The sequence below is a fragment of the Salmo salar genome, chromosome 10 (assembly GCF_965601325.2).
Source record: "Salmo salar chromosome 10, fSalSal1, whole genome shotgun sequence".
NCBI lineage: Eukaryota > Metazoa > Chordata > Actinopteri > Salmoniformes > Salmonidae > Salmo > Salmo salar.
Genome location: NC_138300.1, coordinates 115,527,193 through 115,542,133, shown reverse-complemented (window position 1 = coordinate 115,542,133; position 14,941 = coordinate 115,527,193). Strand labels below are relative to the sequence as shown.

At 42.2% G+C, this 14,941-nt stretch overlaps 1 protein-coding gene across 1 annotated transcript in view; it reads right to left on the bottom strand.

Annotated features, from left to right (window-relative positions):
• The window catches only part of LOC106561616 (anoctamin-1), a 98,716-nt gene extending 89,018 nt beyond the window's left edge, over nucleotides 1-9,698 (bottom strand). The window contains exon 1 of the mRNA XM_082957408.1: nucleotides 9,490-9,698. The gene's annotated coding sequence lies outside the window, so the exon portion shown is untranslated. The remainder of the gene's footprint in view (nucleotides 1-9,489) is intronic.
• Nucleotides 9,699-14,941: the final 5,243 nt, after the last annotated feature.

Here is a 14,941-nt window from a genome sequence, read left to right as displayed (position 1 = left end):
GGCACTAAGATAGCATTGAATGAGCTGTATTCCGCCATAAGCAAACAAGAAAACGTTAAACCAGAGGCGGCGGTCCTAGTAGCCGGGGACTTTAATGCAGGGAAACTATAAATCCGTTTTACCAAATTTCTATCAGGATGTTAAATGTGCAACCAGAGGAAAAAAACTATGGACCACCTTTACTCCACACACAGAGAAGCATACAAAGCTCTCCCTCGTCCTCCATTTGGCAAATCTGACCATAATTCTATTCTCCTGATTCCTGCTTACAAGCAAAAATTAAAGCAGGAACCACGAGATCAGTAAAAAAGCGGTCAGATGAAGCAGATGCTAAGCTACAGGACTGTTTTGCTAGCACAGACTGAATATGTTCCGGGATTCCTCTGATGGCATTGGAGTACACCACATCGGTCATTGGCTTCATCAATAAGTGCATTGATGACGTCGTCCCCACAGTGACTGTACATACATACCCCAACCAGAAGCCATGGATTACAGGCAACGTCCGCACTGAGCTAAAGGCTAGAGCTGCCGCTTTCAAGGAGTGGAACTCTAACCCGGAAGCTTATGAGAAATCCCGCTATGCCCTCCGATGAACCATCAAACAGGCAAAGCCTCAATACAGGACTAAGATCGAATCGTACTACACCATCTCTGACGCTCGTCAGATGTGTCAGGCCTTGTAAAGCATTACAGACTACAAAGGGAAGCACAGCCGAGAGCTGCCCAGTGACACGAGCCTACCAGACGAGTTAAACTACTTCTATCCTCGCTTCGAGGCAAATAACACTGAAACATGCATGAGAGCATCAGCTGTTCCGGAAGACTGTGTGAATACGCTCTCCGCAGCCGATGTGAGTAAGACCTTTAAACCGGTGAACATTCACAAGGCCACAGGGTCAGACGGATTACCAGGACATGTACTGCGAGCTTGCGCTGACCATCTGGCAAGTGTCTTTACTGACATTTTCAACCTCTCCTTGTCCGAGTCTGTAATACCAACATGTTTCAAGCAGACCACCATAGTCTGTGCCCAAGAACACTAAGGTAACCTGCCTAAATGACTACCGACCCGTAGCACTCACGTGCTAGGCTGGTCATGGCTCACATCAACACCATTATCCCAGAAACCCTGGACCAACTCCAATTTCCATACCGCCCCAACAGATCCACAGAAGATGCAATCTCTATTGCACTCCACACTGCCCTTCCCACCTGGTAAAAAGGAACACCTATGTGAGAATGCTATTCATTGACTACAGCTCAGCGTTCAACACCATATTGCCCTCAAGGCTCATCAATATGCTAAGGACCCTGGGACATCTTCCTCTGCAAAACATCTTCCTCTGCAACTGGATCCTGGACTTCCTGACGGGCCACCCCCAAGTGGTAAGGGTAGGTAACAACACATGCGCCACGCTGATCCTCAACACAGGGGCCCCTCAGGGGTGAGTGCTCAGTCACCTCCTGTACTCCTTGTTCACTCATGACTGCACGGCCAGGCACGACTCCAACACCATCATTAAGTTTTCAGATGACACAACAGTGGTAGGCCTGATCACCAACAACTACGAGACAGCCTATAGGGAGGAAGTCAGAGACCTGGCCGTGTGGTGCCAGGACAACAAGCTCTCCCTCAACGGGATCAAGACAAAGGAGATGATTGTGGACTACAGGAAAAGGAGGACCGAGCACACACGACAAAACCTATTCCCCCTCAGGGGACTGAAAATATTTGGCATGGGTCCTCAGATCCTCAAAAGGTTCTACAGCTGCACCATCAAGTGTCACGCCCTGATCTCTTTCACCTGTCCATGTGCTTGTCTCCACCCCCTACAGGTGTCGCCCATCTTCCCTATCATCCCGTGTATTTATACCTGTGTTCTCTGTCTGTTTGTTGCCAGTTCGTCTTGTTCGTTCAAGCTAACCAGCGTTTTTCCAGTCAGCTCCTATCGTTTCCCAGCCTCTCTTTCCTCGTCCTCCTGGTTTTTGACCTTTGCCTGTCCTGAACCTGTACCTGCCTGACCTTGAGCCTGCCTGCCGTCCTGTACCTTTGCTCCACCTCTGGATTACTGAACTCTGCCTGTCCCTGACCCAGAGTCCGCCTGCCGTCCTGTACCTTTGCCTTACCCTGGATGTTCGACCCCTGCCTGCCTTGACCTGTCTTTGCCTGCCCCTGTGCTACAATAAACATTGTTACTTCGACAGTCTGGATCTGGGTCTTACCTTGATTCCTGATATCGAGAGCATCCTGACTGGTTGCATCACTGCCTGGTATGGCAACTGCTTGGCCTCCGACTCCAAGGCACTACAGAGGATAGTGCGAATGGCCCAGTACATCACAGGGGCCAAGCTTCCCGCCATCCAGGACCTCTATACCAGGCGGTGTCAGAGGAAGGCCCTAAATATTGTCAAAGACTCCAGCCACCGTAGTCATAGACTGTTCTCTCTGCTCCCGCATGGCAAGCGGTACCGGAGCGCCAAGTCTAGGTCCAAGAGGCTTCTAAACAGCTTCTACCCCCAAGCCTTATGACCCCTGAACACCTAATCAAATGGCTACCCAGACTATTTGTATTGCCCCCCCCCCACCACCACCACCTTCATGTACATATTACCTCATCTAACCGATGCCCCAGCCATTGACTCTGTACCGGTACCCCCATGTATATAGTCTCTTTATTGTTATTTTACTGCTGCTCTTTAATTACTTGTATTTTTTTAAACTGCATTGTTGGTTAGGGGCTCGTAAGTAAGCATTTCACTGTAAGGTGAAATACAACACCTGTTGTATTCGGCGCATGTGACTAATACAATTAGATTTGATTTGATATATCTACAGAGGATACTACAAAACTGTCTGTAGGTCAATATATCTACACAGGATACTACACAGGATACTATATATCTACACAGGATTCCACTAAACAGTCTATAGGTCAATATATCTACACAGGATACCACTAAACTCTTTATAGGTAAATATATCTACACAGGATACCACTAAACTCTTTATAGGTAAATATATCTACACAGGATACCACTAAACTCTTTATAGGTAAATATATCTACACAGGATACCACTAAACTCTTTATAGGTAAATATATCTACACAGGATACCACTAAACTGTTGCATATAAGAGAAACCAAAGTAGCGTAAATTCATGATAAATGTTCAATCACCTAATGAAAATAAAATACATGTAATATTGAATTTATAAATCAGTATAAAGGAGAAAAAAATTATAAATATAATGGGTCCACAAAAATAGACACACACACACACACACACACACACACACACACACACACACACACACACACACACACACACACACACACACACACACACATAAATGCCTAAATATAGTACATTTTGGTGTTGTTTTGACAATGTAATTATGTTATAGGTTAACTATAAAATATTCAATATGATTTTACATAGACAATAAACTACATTGACAAATATTCTTAGTAATAAAATTAGTAAATTAATTGTCGTCATTGATTCTTTCTATTTATTTTGTTGTTGTGCCTGGCCCCATTCTCATCCATTCTGTGCTTCCTGAACTCTGAATCTACTCAACTCTAAAGTAAAGTTCTAAAACTCACACAGTCCTAAAACGACACCAGTTTTCTTGTTTTACCTGCTTTGAAAAAGTTTGACACTAACTTACTCAGAGGGAGAGAAAAAAGGATGAAAATAAATAAAATAAGGTTAAAAAATTGTTAAAAACCCCAAACATGCTTATTCAGCAGAAATCAGTATTACACTCAAAAGAGGTGTGCTGTTAGATCTCCCAGACCAGACCCGATGGGACTCCAATTAGAACTACCTTGCAAAGTCAACAGACCACAACAATCTTTGTGGACAGAGTCAGGTCTTTCCTCTCAAAACCCAAATTGTAATCCCACACCAAACTCAGTCCTACTCATAGTGATTGACTAGCTACTGGCTACATAAGTCTCTATAAGACAAGGGGAGGCGATATAGGAACAATTACATCGGACTAGAGATGACGTTTCAGTGGCCCTTAGTGTGATGGTCAGATATAGTGTACTGTTAACCTCTATCCAGTACAGTCGGAATCTGATAGACCACCACACTGCACCTTGTCCGAAAACTGCACCTTGTCTGATCACTAATCCTTGTCTGATCACTGCACCTTGTCCTATCTCTGCACCTTGTCCGATCACTGCACCTTGTCTGTTGACTGCACTTTGTCCTATCTCTGCACTTTGTCCTATCTCTGCACTTTGTCCTATCTCTGCACTTTGTCCTATCTCTGCACCTTGTCCGATCTCTGCACCTTGTCCGATCTCTGCACCTTGTCCGATCTCTGCACCTTGTCCGATCACTGCACCTTGTCCGGTCACTGCACCTTGTCCTATCTCTGCACCTTGTCCTAGCTCTGCACCTTGTCCGATCACTGCACCTTGTCCGGTCACTGCACCTTGTCCGGTCACTGTACCTTGTCCGATCACTGCACTTTGCCATCAACTCCCTTTTATTCTAATAACGGCACTATACTGCATTTACACTATGGACATCACTGTACCTGTATATGCTGTATTTGTCATGGCAGCATCCCTTCCTCTTCATGTATCGATATTTTCGCTCTGTAAATTGGACATCATCACCGTAAATCAGCTTTACTTCAGAGTTTTGTTTTAAGTTTTCTGTATTTATATAGTATATGCTGTATGTTGACTATGTTGACCTTGTGTCTTTATTATGTCTGTACATTGACTATTGCTGGCAGCACTTATTCACTAAGTATAATTCCAGGTATGTGCAAATGTACTTGGTGAATAAAGTGATTCTGAGCCTGGTTCCTCTCTAGGTTTCTTCCTTCTAGGAAGCACAATATTTTGGGTCTAGGTTACTGTAAAAGCACTTTGTGACAACTGCTGATGGAAAAAGGGCATTATACATTTGATTCATTGACTCAATGGGACTGCATATAGGTCATAGGACAACCTTGCAAGTGAATGTGACCCCAATGTGTTGACACTGTGTTGACATTCTACATCCCAAAAAGCATCTACCACATGACGGCCCCCAAGGCAGAGAGTGGAAGGGTGGTGTAGCAGTGAATCCTTCTAGGGACCCAGAGCTAATGACATTGCAGATTTCAGGGGCCCTACAGGTAAAGTAGTATGTGATGTGCGTAAACACCTAGTAATTCCATAGCAGATATTGACTTAAGGAATCTGACTGAACTTACGCAGTGTAACCATACCAAATTGTTTCAAATGCACTTTGACAGCACATGCATGTAGGACCCAGACCTAATGACACTTCAGATTTCAGGGGGCCCTTGAGCTTTAGAAAATGTCTAATGTGTGAGCAAATACATTATTAGCCAAACTGCACAGTCATTATTAAAGTAACTGTCCAGTGTTTCAATATTTCTATGAAATATAATCTATAATTACTTACAATGTGGGTGAAATAGTTTTCCTTTACACATTTTTTAATTAAGTGTTAAAAAGCAGTTTTTTTCTGTGTTGGAATGGTGTGGGCGTGCCTCAACAACAGAAGGTGTGGGTATATAACGGTCATTAAAAATAATGTGAGTAGATGATGATTTGCCGGCTCATCCTCTGCAGGAGTATGACATCATCCCCTATGAGGAAATAGCAAGAATTGTGGAAACTGTATGTGTAAGATACAACTTTTTGGTGGTTTTTTTAAATTGTTTTTCGCCAGTTAATGCTTTCTCCACAAATACGGGTATACAGTAGGATGAGTCAGCAACATTATTTAGGTATGCGTTAACAGAATATTAACTTTTAAAATTGAGCTTTTCTATGGACAGTTACATTAACACAGCGTTCCCAAACCAAGGGTCGTCTGATATGAAAATTGGGTTGCCGGATAATTAACAAAATGTGGAGAAAAAATATATATACATACAAATATATATATATTATAATATAGTCGTTGTATCAAAATCACTGTAATGTGGTTAACCTTAACATTCTAAATGAAAATGATTTAAATCTAAAATATACAATTCAACCAGAGATCATGGAAAAAGTCTGCACTTGACCATTGCACTTGAATCATTCTTTGTCAGATAACACTGTTAAACGAATAATTTATGATATTGCTAGCAATCAAAACGAAACTCTAACTGCTGAACGATTCAAAAACTCCCCAGTTTATGCTCTCCAAATTGACATTAGCTGTGAGGACCGAGATGCCCATGCATTGCATGTTGTTCGCTATACATGTCGGGGGATGCTATTCACGAGGACATCTTTTTCTGTCTCACGATTCCCGAGCATTCAACTGCACATGGGGATGTTCAGTGTGCTGCGTGGCCATATTGACCAAAAACAGATTCCATGGGATCGAATGGTGGGCTTTTGCACAGATGGGGCTCCATCTATGGCGGGACGGCGCGCGGGCATATGCTCTCTAGTTATGAATGTGTCTCCCTCTGTCATGTAGACGCATTGTATGGTTCACCGAGAGCAAATGTCCTCAAAATAGCTGAGCACAGAAGTCAGAGATATGCTACAGCAGGTAACTTTGATTGTAAACTACATCAAACCACATCCACTGCGCGCCCGCCTGTTCGCAAAACTATGTGAAGACACGGGATCAGAGCATGACAATGTTCTACTTCACACGGAGGCTTGGGGGTATCGAGGAGCGTTGGAAAGATTTTTCACATTGAGAGAGGAACTGCTGTCATTCACAATGGATATATAAATTAGACTTGGTTGACTTTATGTGTAATGAAAAAAATATATATCCTTGAACACAAGCATGCAGGAGACATAGAAAACGTTATACAGATTCAGAGGAAAGAATTCTTATTGGAAAGTCTTTCAAAAGCGAACCATGCCCCTTCCCTCGGCTGTGCATGTTTCTAACAGAAAACAGCATCTGTAAGTGTCCCACAGGAGTGATGACTGATCACCTTCAAGGCTTGGAAGAGCACATTAGGAACAAATTCCCAATCCGTTGTGCCCCTGGTTCAATTGACATGCCGGTAAGTGAAATCCAACAGCTGAACGAGCTGTCATGTGACCGAATGCATTCACTGGTCATTCGGAGGAGTTTTGGTTGCTGACTCAACTGGAAGAATACCCTGCCGTCTCCCTCTGAGCATTAATGCCGCGTTCAAAACAACTGGGAACTCGGAAATCTCCGACTTCCAACTTCAGTGCGTTCAAGACAACTGGGAACTCTTTTTTTTTTGTTTTGTTTTTTTACTGTCAACCAACTCGGAATTCCAAACTCAGGAAATTGGGCCTCTTTCTAGAGCTTCCGACTTTCCGAACTGAACATCACGGACGTCATGATTTGACCTCGTATTTTTCCGAGTTCCCAGTTGTCTTGAAAGAACCATCAGCGCTCTCGTCTGTATTAAAACCAAATATCGATACAGGTTGGATGTGACAGCAGAGATAAGGTGCGCACTGTCGACCACGCCCCCTGACTTGAGACCTCTGACGCGACATGCATCAAGTACACCCATCTCATTAGTGGTGGTGAGATAAGACACATTATGTCAGACTAATTTCAAATTGACTGTCATAGCCCCACATTAAAAGTATGTGATGGGGAGTTGAGAAGACAATCATAAATACTTTTAGAATGTTTTTCAATTCACTGCCATAGCCCCAAATAAAAAAGTGAATTACATAATTATTTTCACATGGTTGGCATCGCAATAATTCAAATATCAAAATGGGGTCGTGGGCCTAACATGTTTGGAAACCCATGCATTAACAAGAATAATTAGTGCAAACCAAACCAAATTGCAAACCAAAATGCTATCAAACAACAGTTCACAAAAGGGGGTCTTGTCATTAGATAAACCCAATACATTTATCAGTTACAAGTTACACAAGTCTCACACTTACAGGGTGGATAGCCTCGGCCCACAATAACAACTCGATAGACCGAACACAACGCATGCAGCATTGACAAGATTACCTTCTGACAGCCGTGCAAAGTGCACACAGACCTGACTGACAAAGACAGGTGAGGGTTCCACGACAGGGAAAACTCTTCTGTCGCTCCTCGATTAGTACACATGACACCCTAGAATCAGAATGGGTTCCCCTCCTCAAACTCGGCTCTCATCACTAAATGATATCCGACAATAGGAAAGGTAAACGGGACGTTGTGGTCACTCTGCTATCAGGCATCGCTTCGGACAGAAACAATGCGCTCAGAGTCAGTCAGTGTAACTTAGAACTGACCTTTGTAGCTCCCTATTTTAAACTGTCAACGGATAGCTTAATGTTTGTCTACCAAATAATATACTCACATTTTGTACAGTTGCACTGTAACGGAAAACGGTATATTATACGGTAATTTGGGAGTATTAATAACAATACTCTGAAACGTTTTATTGCAGAATACTGTCATTTATGGTGCATTGTGGGAAAATTGTGAGGCCAGGGAAAGAATCCTGTCTCTCAAATAGGACTGTAATTCCATCCCACAGAATATAGTACCTATCTTTGGAACGCCAGAAACCTTTTGACCCCTAATGAGTGCATGTTATTGTTGTTTCTGGCTTATTACCATTTCTTTTAGGTGTGCCTTGTAAGATGCTTTATTTGTTACACCTGTGAGTGAGAATGCTGTACCAATTATTTTCCAATGTGCCTTGATTGGTTGAGCATCTTGCCATGTCCTTTTTGTCTGTTTTTCCCTGTAATCGCTGCCAGTTTGGAAGCCTTTGTTAAGGCCTCTAGATGTGCAAATGATATAAAACACAAACTATTCATTAATATACTGTAATGAGTAAACACTTTACCTAGCAGCCAACCTGCTTGCACCAATACCTTGTAATTACAGCATAATAGTCAATGTAACGGTATTGTACTGTGTGCCATTACACAAGTACTTGCTTCGATATCGTATTTATATTACAGTTAGGTGTACTGTAATATGAAATACAGAATTGTACTTGCCACCGAGCTGTCTGTAAACTTAAACTACTGTCTAATTCACTTTAACCATTTGTGTAGCTAGTTTCATGTCTGTACAGTACAACACAACTTTGTTAACGCTGGCTCAGACTCAAAACTATAACGTTATCAGCAGCTCTCTGAATTGCCTCTCACCTTGCCGGGTCCAACCAGTCCACATCACTGCAGCATGTAAACATGCTCTCTTTACACTTTAAGTTAAAGAAGCAAGAAACAAAGTAAAGAACTAGTTCACAACATTTTATATCAGAATCCAAATTTAAAACGTATATTTATTCACAAAACTTTCGAGAAAGAGATACACATCTCGTTTAATGTTTATTACATCGTTATTAAGCATGCATATTAAAGGGTTTTATTGTCCTACGTGAGAAATTGAGATGGCATGTATCATTTTGAAATATGCATTTAAACATACAAAATAATAGTTTACTGTGACAAGGCTAGTCATTGTTTCAACATCCCCACCGAGCCACAGACATGTACACTGAACAACATAATACAGAGATGTATCAGCCACTTTTTACCTGCAATGGATGAAATAGTGTAAGGATGTCCTGTCCAACCTGCTGATCCTGCTTACAGGTCATTTAAATCCATAACGACTAAGCAGTCAGCCTCTCGTTGTTTTGAGGACAGTCAGCGCACTGCGCTCTTGTCAACCAATTGCACAAGCCCTCCTTCCTCGAGTCGCGTAGAAAGTGTTCAGGCAGAGGTATGCATGAACATCTATGGCTGAGGCAGTCCCTGTGCGGTTGACGTCTCAGTCATATTTCTAATGGTGTACAACAAATTTAATTAACGTACCAAACAAGCCCAACTCAATAATTCAAGTTTGCCAATATATTTACGCAGGCCATCTGGGTTTTGATCCGTATGCAAGAGACATCCTACTTCACTTTGATGTGTAGGCGGGCATTATTCTCTGTTCCACAAATAATGCAACTAACTATAATAGCCTAACCAATCCACCTAAAAGCTAGGTACTCCACCATGTAAAATGGTGCACTGCAAGCAAATATGAACAGTGCCTGTGGTTTTTAGATATAAAATATATCTTAATCTGTAGTAGACATTGTGCAACCTACAAGAGAACCCAGACATACCGCAACCCTCACCTTTTGCTTTGATACCTCAACCTTTGTTGTGATAGAATCAACTACTTGCAATAACACTTTTAGTCATACATAATGATAACAAGCAGATGGTAGCCTAATCATCATATGCTATGGCTTTAAGGTTGTCCTGTTTGGAGAGAATCTCGCTTGTTTACTGCTTGACACTAGTTACTATGTGAGATCACATCAAATGCTAAGCCAGAGCTTTTCTTTACATGACCAGGTAAAACTCTACCTGAGTATTTGAGTTGTTGTTGAACTCGCATGACTTCAAGCTGAAAAATAAGGGAGATTTCCTCCCAAAAATGTAATCCAAAGGTGAATGAAGCACAAGACATTATAGGCTTAAGATTTGGCCAACATTCTTACAATTAAATGCCAATTGAATAATTGGATTTGCCATCACATACGCAGTTCAAGCAAACAACAAACTCAAGTCACAAGTAAAATCAAATCAAATCACATTTTATTTGTCACATGCTTCATAAACAACAGGCGAAGACTAATGTAACAGTGTAGGTTCCGTCCCTCTCTTCGCCACAACCTGGGCTCGAACCAGGGACCCTTGCACACATCAACAACTGACACCCCACGAAGCATCGTTACCCATCGCTAACTAACTAGCCATTTCACATCGGTTACACTAACAGTGAAATGCTTCCTTACAGGTCCTTTTCAAACAATGCAGCATTGAAGATAAATATAAACAAATTATAATTAAACTACAAACAGTGACATGAGGAATAAATACACAGTAAATAATGAATAACAAAATTGAGTAAAAAATAACATGGCTATATAAAGGAACTACCAGTATCGAGTCAATGTGCAAGGTTACGAGGTCATTGAGGTAACTATGTACTGTAGGTATTCCTTTTGTCCAGGTGGGTGAGGGCAGTGTGGAGTGCAATAGAGATTGTGTCATCTGTGGATCTGTTGGGGCGGTAGGCAAATTGGATTAGGTCCAGGGTGTCTGGGATGATGGTGTTGATGTGAGCCATGACCAGCCTTTCAAAGCCCTTCATGGCCACCGATGTAAGTGCTACGGGGTGATAGTCATTTAGGCAGGCAGGCTACCTTGGCGTTCTTGGGCACAGGGACTATGGTGGTCTGCTTGAAACAAGTTGGTATTACAGATAGGGTCAGGGATAGCTTGAAAATGTTAGTGACGACACTTGCCAGCTAGTCAGCGCATGCTCTGAGTACATGTCCTAGTATTCCGTCTGGCCCTGTGGCTTTGCAAATGTTAACCTGTTTAAAGGTGTTACTCACATCGGCTATGGAGAGCGAGATGACATAGTCATCCGGAACAGCTGGTGCTCTCGTGCATGGTTCAGTGTTGCTTGCCTCAAAGCGAGCATAGAAGGCATTTATCTTGTCTGGTAGGCTGGGCAGCTTGTGGCTGGGTATCCCTTTGTAATCCGTGATAGTTTGCAAGCCATGCCACATCCATCGAGTGTCAGAGCCGGCGTGGTAGGATTCCATCTTAGTCCGGTATTGACGCTTTGCCTGTTTGATGTCTCATCTTAGGTCGTAGTGGGATTTCTTATTAGCATCGAGATAGGTGTCCCGTTCCTTGAAAGTGGTAGCTCTAGCCTTTAGCTCAGCACGGATGTTGCCAATGGCAACATGGCTCTGGTTGGGGTATGTACGTACGGTCACTGTGGGGACAACTTTGTCAATGAATTTATTAATGAAGTCGGTGACTGATGTTGTAAACTCCTCAATGTTATCAGCTGAATCCCAGAACATATTCCAAGTGAGCCATTAGAACAAGAACTCAGTGGCCATGCCACTTCAATATTATTAAAGACCATCCTGGATCTTTAATACTTGAGAGTGAAACAAACCCATTGTTTTTTTGTTCTTTAGTGCAATATTAAATAAGTGGTAATCAAATCAAGAGCCTAAGACTTTGAATTTAAAGCATTTCATTCCATTACAGAAAACTCTTTGGGTTGGTTGGTTTATGTAACCATCTAGCTTCTTGTGAGCTGATTTCCAGATAAGTTTCCTTTTCTGCCTGCCTGCCTGCCTGCCTGCCTGCCTGCCTGCCTGCCTGCCTGCCTGCCTGCCTGCCTGCCTGCCTGCCTGCCTGCCTGCCTGCACAATTAAACGTCACACAGCAAGGCTCAAACGTCACACTGAGTGGCACAGTTGCGGATTGTTTCACAGCAGTTGAAAGTAAGAGCAATGCTATCAATTCATCCACATCCAGCATTCTATTTGACATTCATTCTTCTTTGAATCCCATGAGTGAGTTATGACAGACACACACACACCAGTGGAAGCTCCTTGGAGGACCATCCTACTCAGTGAATTTCAGAAAAATAAAAACAGTGAAACACTTAGTTATAATTTTTAGATAAAACTATACTAAATATATTCACGTCACCAAATAACTGATTAAAACAGACTGTTACAATGAAGGTCTACAGTTGCATCAACAACACTTTCTGGGGTAGCACCCTGGTTCAGCCGGAGGACAGCTATTTTTCATCCTCCTCTGGGTACATTGACTTCAATACAAAACCTAGGAGGCCCCTTCCATAGACTTACATATTAATTATGACGACTTCAGGAGGACATCCTCCAACCTATCAGAACTCAGCATGAACTGCATGAACTGACAATCACTGGCTGTGTAACGGCCGTCAAAGGGAGTAGACCAAGGCGCAGCGGGTGGAGTGCTCATTTTAACGTTTATTTTAATAAACTTGAACACGTAACAAAAACAAGAAAACAAATGACAGCTAAACAGTTTTGCAGGCTAACCCTAGTAGTGCAAAAACAACTTCCCACAAAACCCATTACAAAAACACCCCTCTATATAGGACCTTCAATCAGAGGCAACGAAGAACAGCTGCCTCCAATTGAAGGTCAAACCAATAACCCTAAACATAGAACTAGAAAGACTAGACCAGAACATAGAAATATACTAACATAGAACATAACCAAAAAACCCCAGAACACTTTAAACAAATACCCCCTGCCACGTCCTGACCAAACTACAATAACAAATAACCCCTTATACTGGTCAGGACGTGACAGGCTGACAATCACTGGCTGACGGAATTTCGTGACCGCCACAGCCCTAATTATGACAACTTCTGGTAGACATGCTCCAACCTATCAGAGCTCTTGCAGCATGTTGTCCACCCAATCAAAGGATCAGAGAATTAATCTAGTACTGGAAGCAGAAGCTACAGCTAGCTAGCACTGCAGTGCACTACGTGGCGAGTAGTTGACTCACAGAGAGAGAAAGCCAATTGTTGAACAGTTTTGAACAAATTAATTTCTTCCAAAATCAATGAGAAGCAGCAACGAGAGCTAACTATATTTCGCTTAAGTTTTTTCACTTTCACTTACTTAGCTAGCTAATGCAGCTAGCTAATTTAGCCTACTCAAACACCCAGCTCAAACACAGAGGAATGGTATTTATGTTATCTAGCTGGCTAAAGCTATCCAACACTGGAAATCTTCCAAGTCAAGGTACGCTTTCGGTTTTATTGCCAATGGGGCCCACCTGTGTAACTGCTAAACTACTTGCTGTACACTGTACTGCATGATTGTGTTGGGTTTACTAACACGGTAGTTCTAGTATCTATGTTGTTGACTATTACATTAGCTAACATGGTGACAATGATGTAGGCTGTGTGTAGCGGTTAGGGAAAGGTAAAGGGGATACCTAGTCAGTTGTACAACTGAATGCATTCAACTGAAATGTGACTTCCGCATTTAACCCAACCCCTCTAAATAAGAGAGGTGCAGGGGCCTGCCTTAATCGACATCCACATCATCGGCGCCCGGGGTTAGCAGTTATGGTTTGAAGGTTTGGCTTGGAGAGAGTGTGCAAGGTGGTATTGAATGTGTCACTGTCTGTCACCTTGATTACTCCAATTTGTCTTTCGACGAACATGTGCACCTACGTTATAAACTTTCATTTGTAAGCTAGGTTGTAGCAATGGGTATAGGGAAAATGTTTGTAACATGTATTAGCCTAATATCGAGCTTGAGCTGGGTGAATGGAATATGAATGACAGTCATCCAATATGCTGTGATAGAAATAAGGCCGTGCTCATTAAAAATATTAGCATCCTCCCTCATCTTAAACGGCACCGACCGCCACTGACACACAGAGAGGAAGAGACACACAGCAGCATCTGCTAAGCCAGAGGAAGAATGACATCGTGGGAAGTGGTGTCGGGGCGATGGTTTCCCATCCATATCTGTGGCAGTTCAGAACCACAGCTCCCCATGCAACAGAGCAGCAACAGCTCCCAGAAGGACCCTGTAGGCCTGTAGACCATTTCCTGCTTCTAATCAACAACACCTCATTGGATCGTTGTAGTCAAGGCCGTAAGGAAGTTAGATACATGATATATGGAAAAGAGTGACACTTAATTACATGATAGATACACTACCAAAATGGATGCAGTGTAAAGGAAATTAGACAATAAGGCAATCATTGGATCATTGTAGTCAAAGTTAGATACATGATTTATGGATAAGACTATAGGCTTTATAATAAATATGCTGCGTTCGTCTTTGAAGTTTAACAAAAATGTGAAATTAGACCAGCTAGGACTAGCAGGCAGGCACTTGTGTGTGAAGATATTCTCTTTAATCATAATCATCCTTCATATTTTAGTTGAGGAAGAACAGTGTAAGAACCACACATTGCTCTTTTCATGCAGTATATTTTGGACTTGTTTCTTAATTAATAAAATATTCCACCTTACCAAAATACTACCCAACACATTATTCTCCTCAATTCACCTCATGATATTGTAATAAATATTGTTTCCTGGGAAATGTAAAACATAGACTGAAAAGGGCTGAATGAGTCATCTGAATCAGG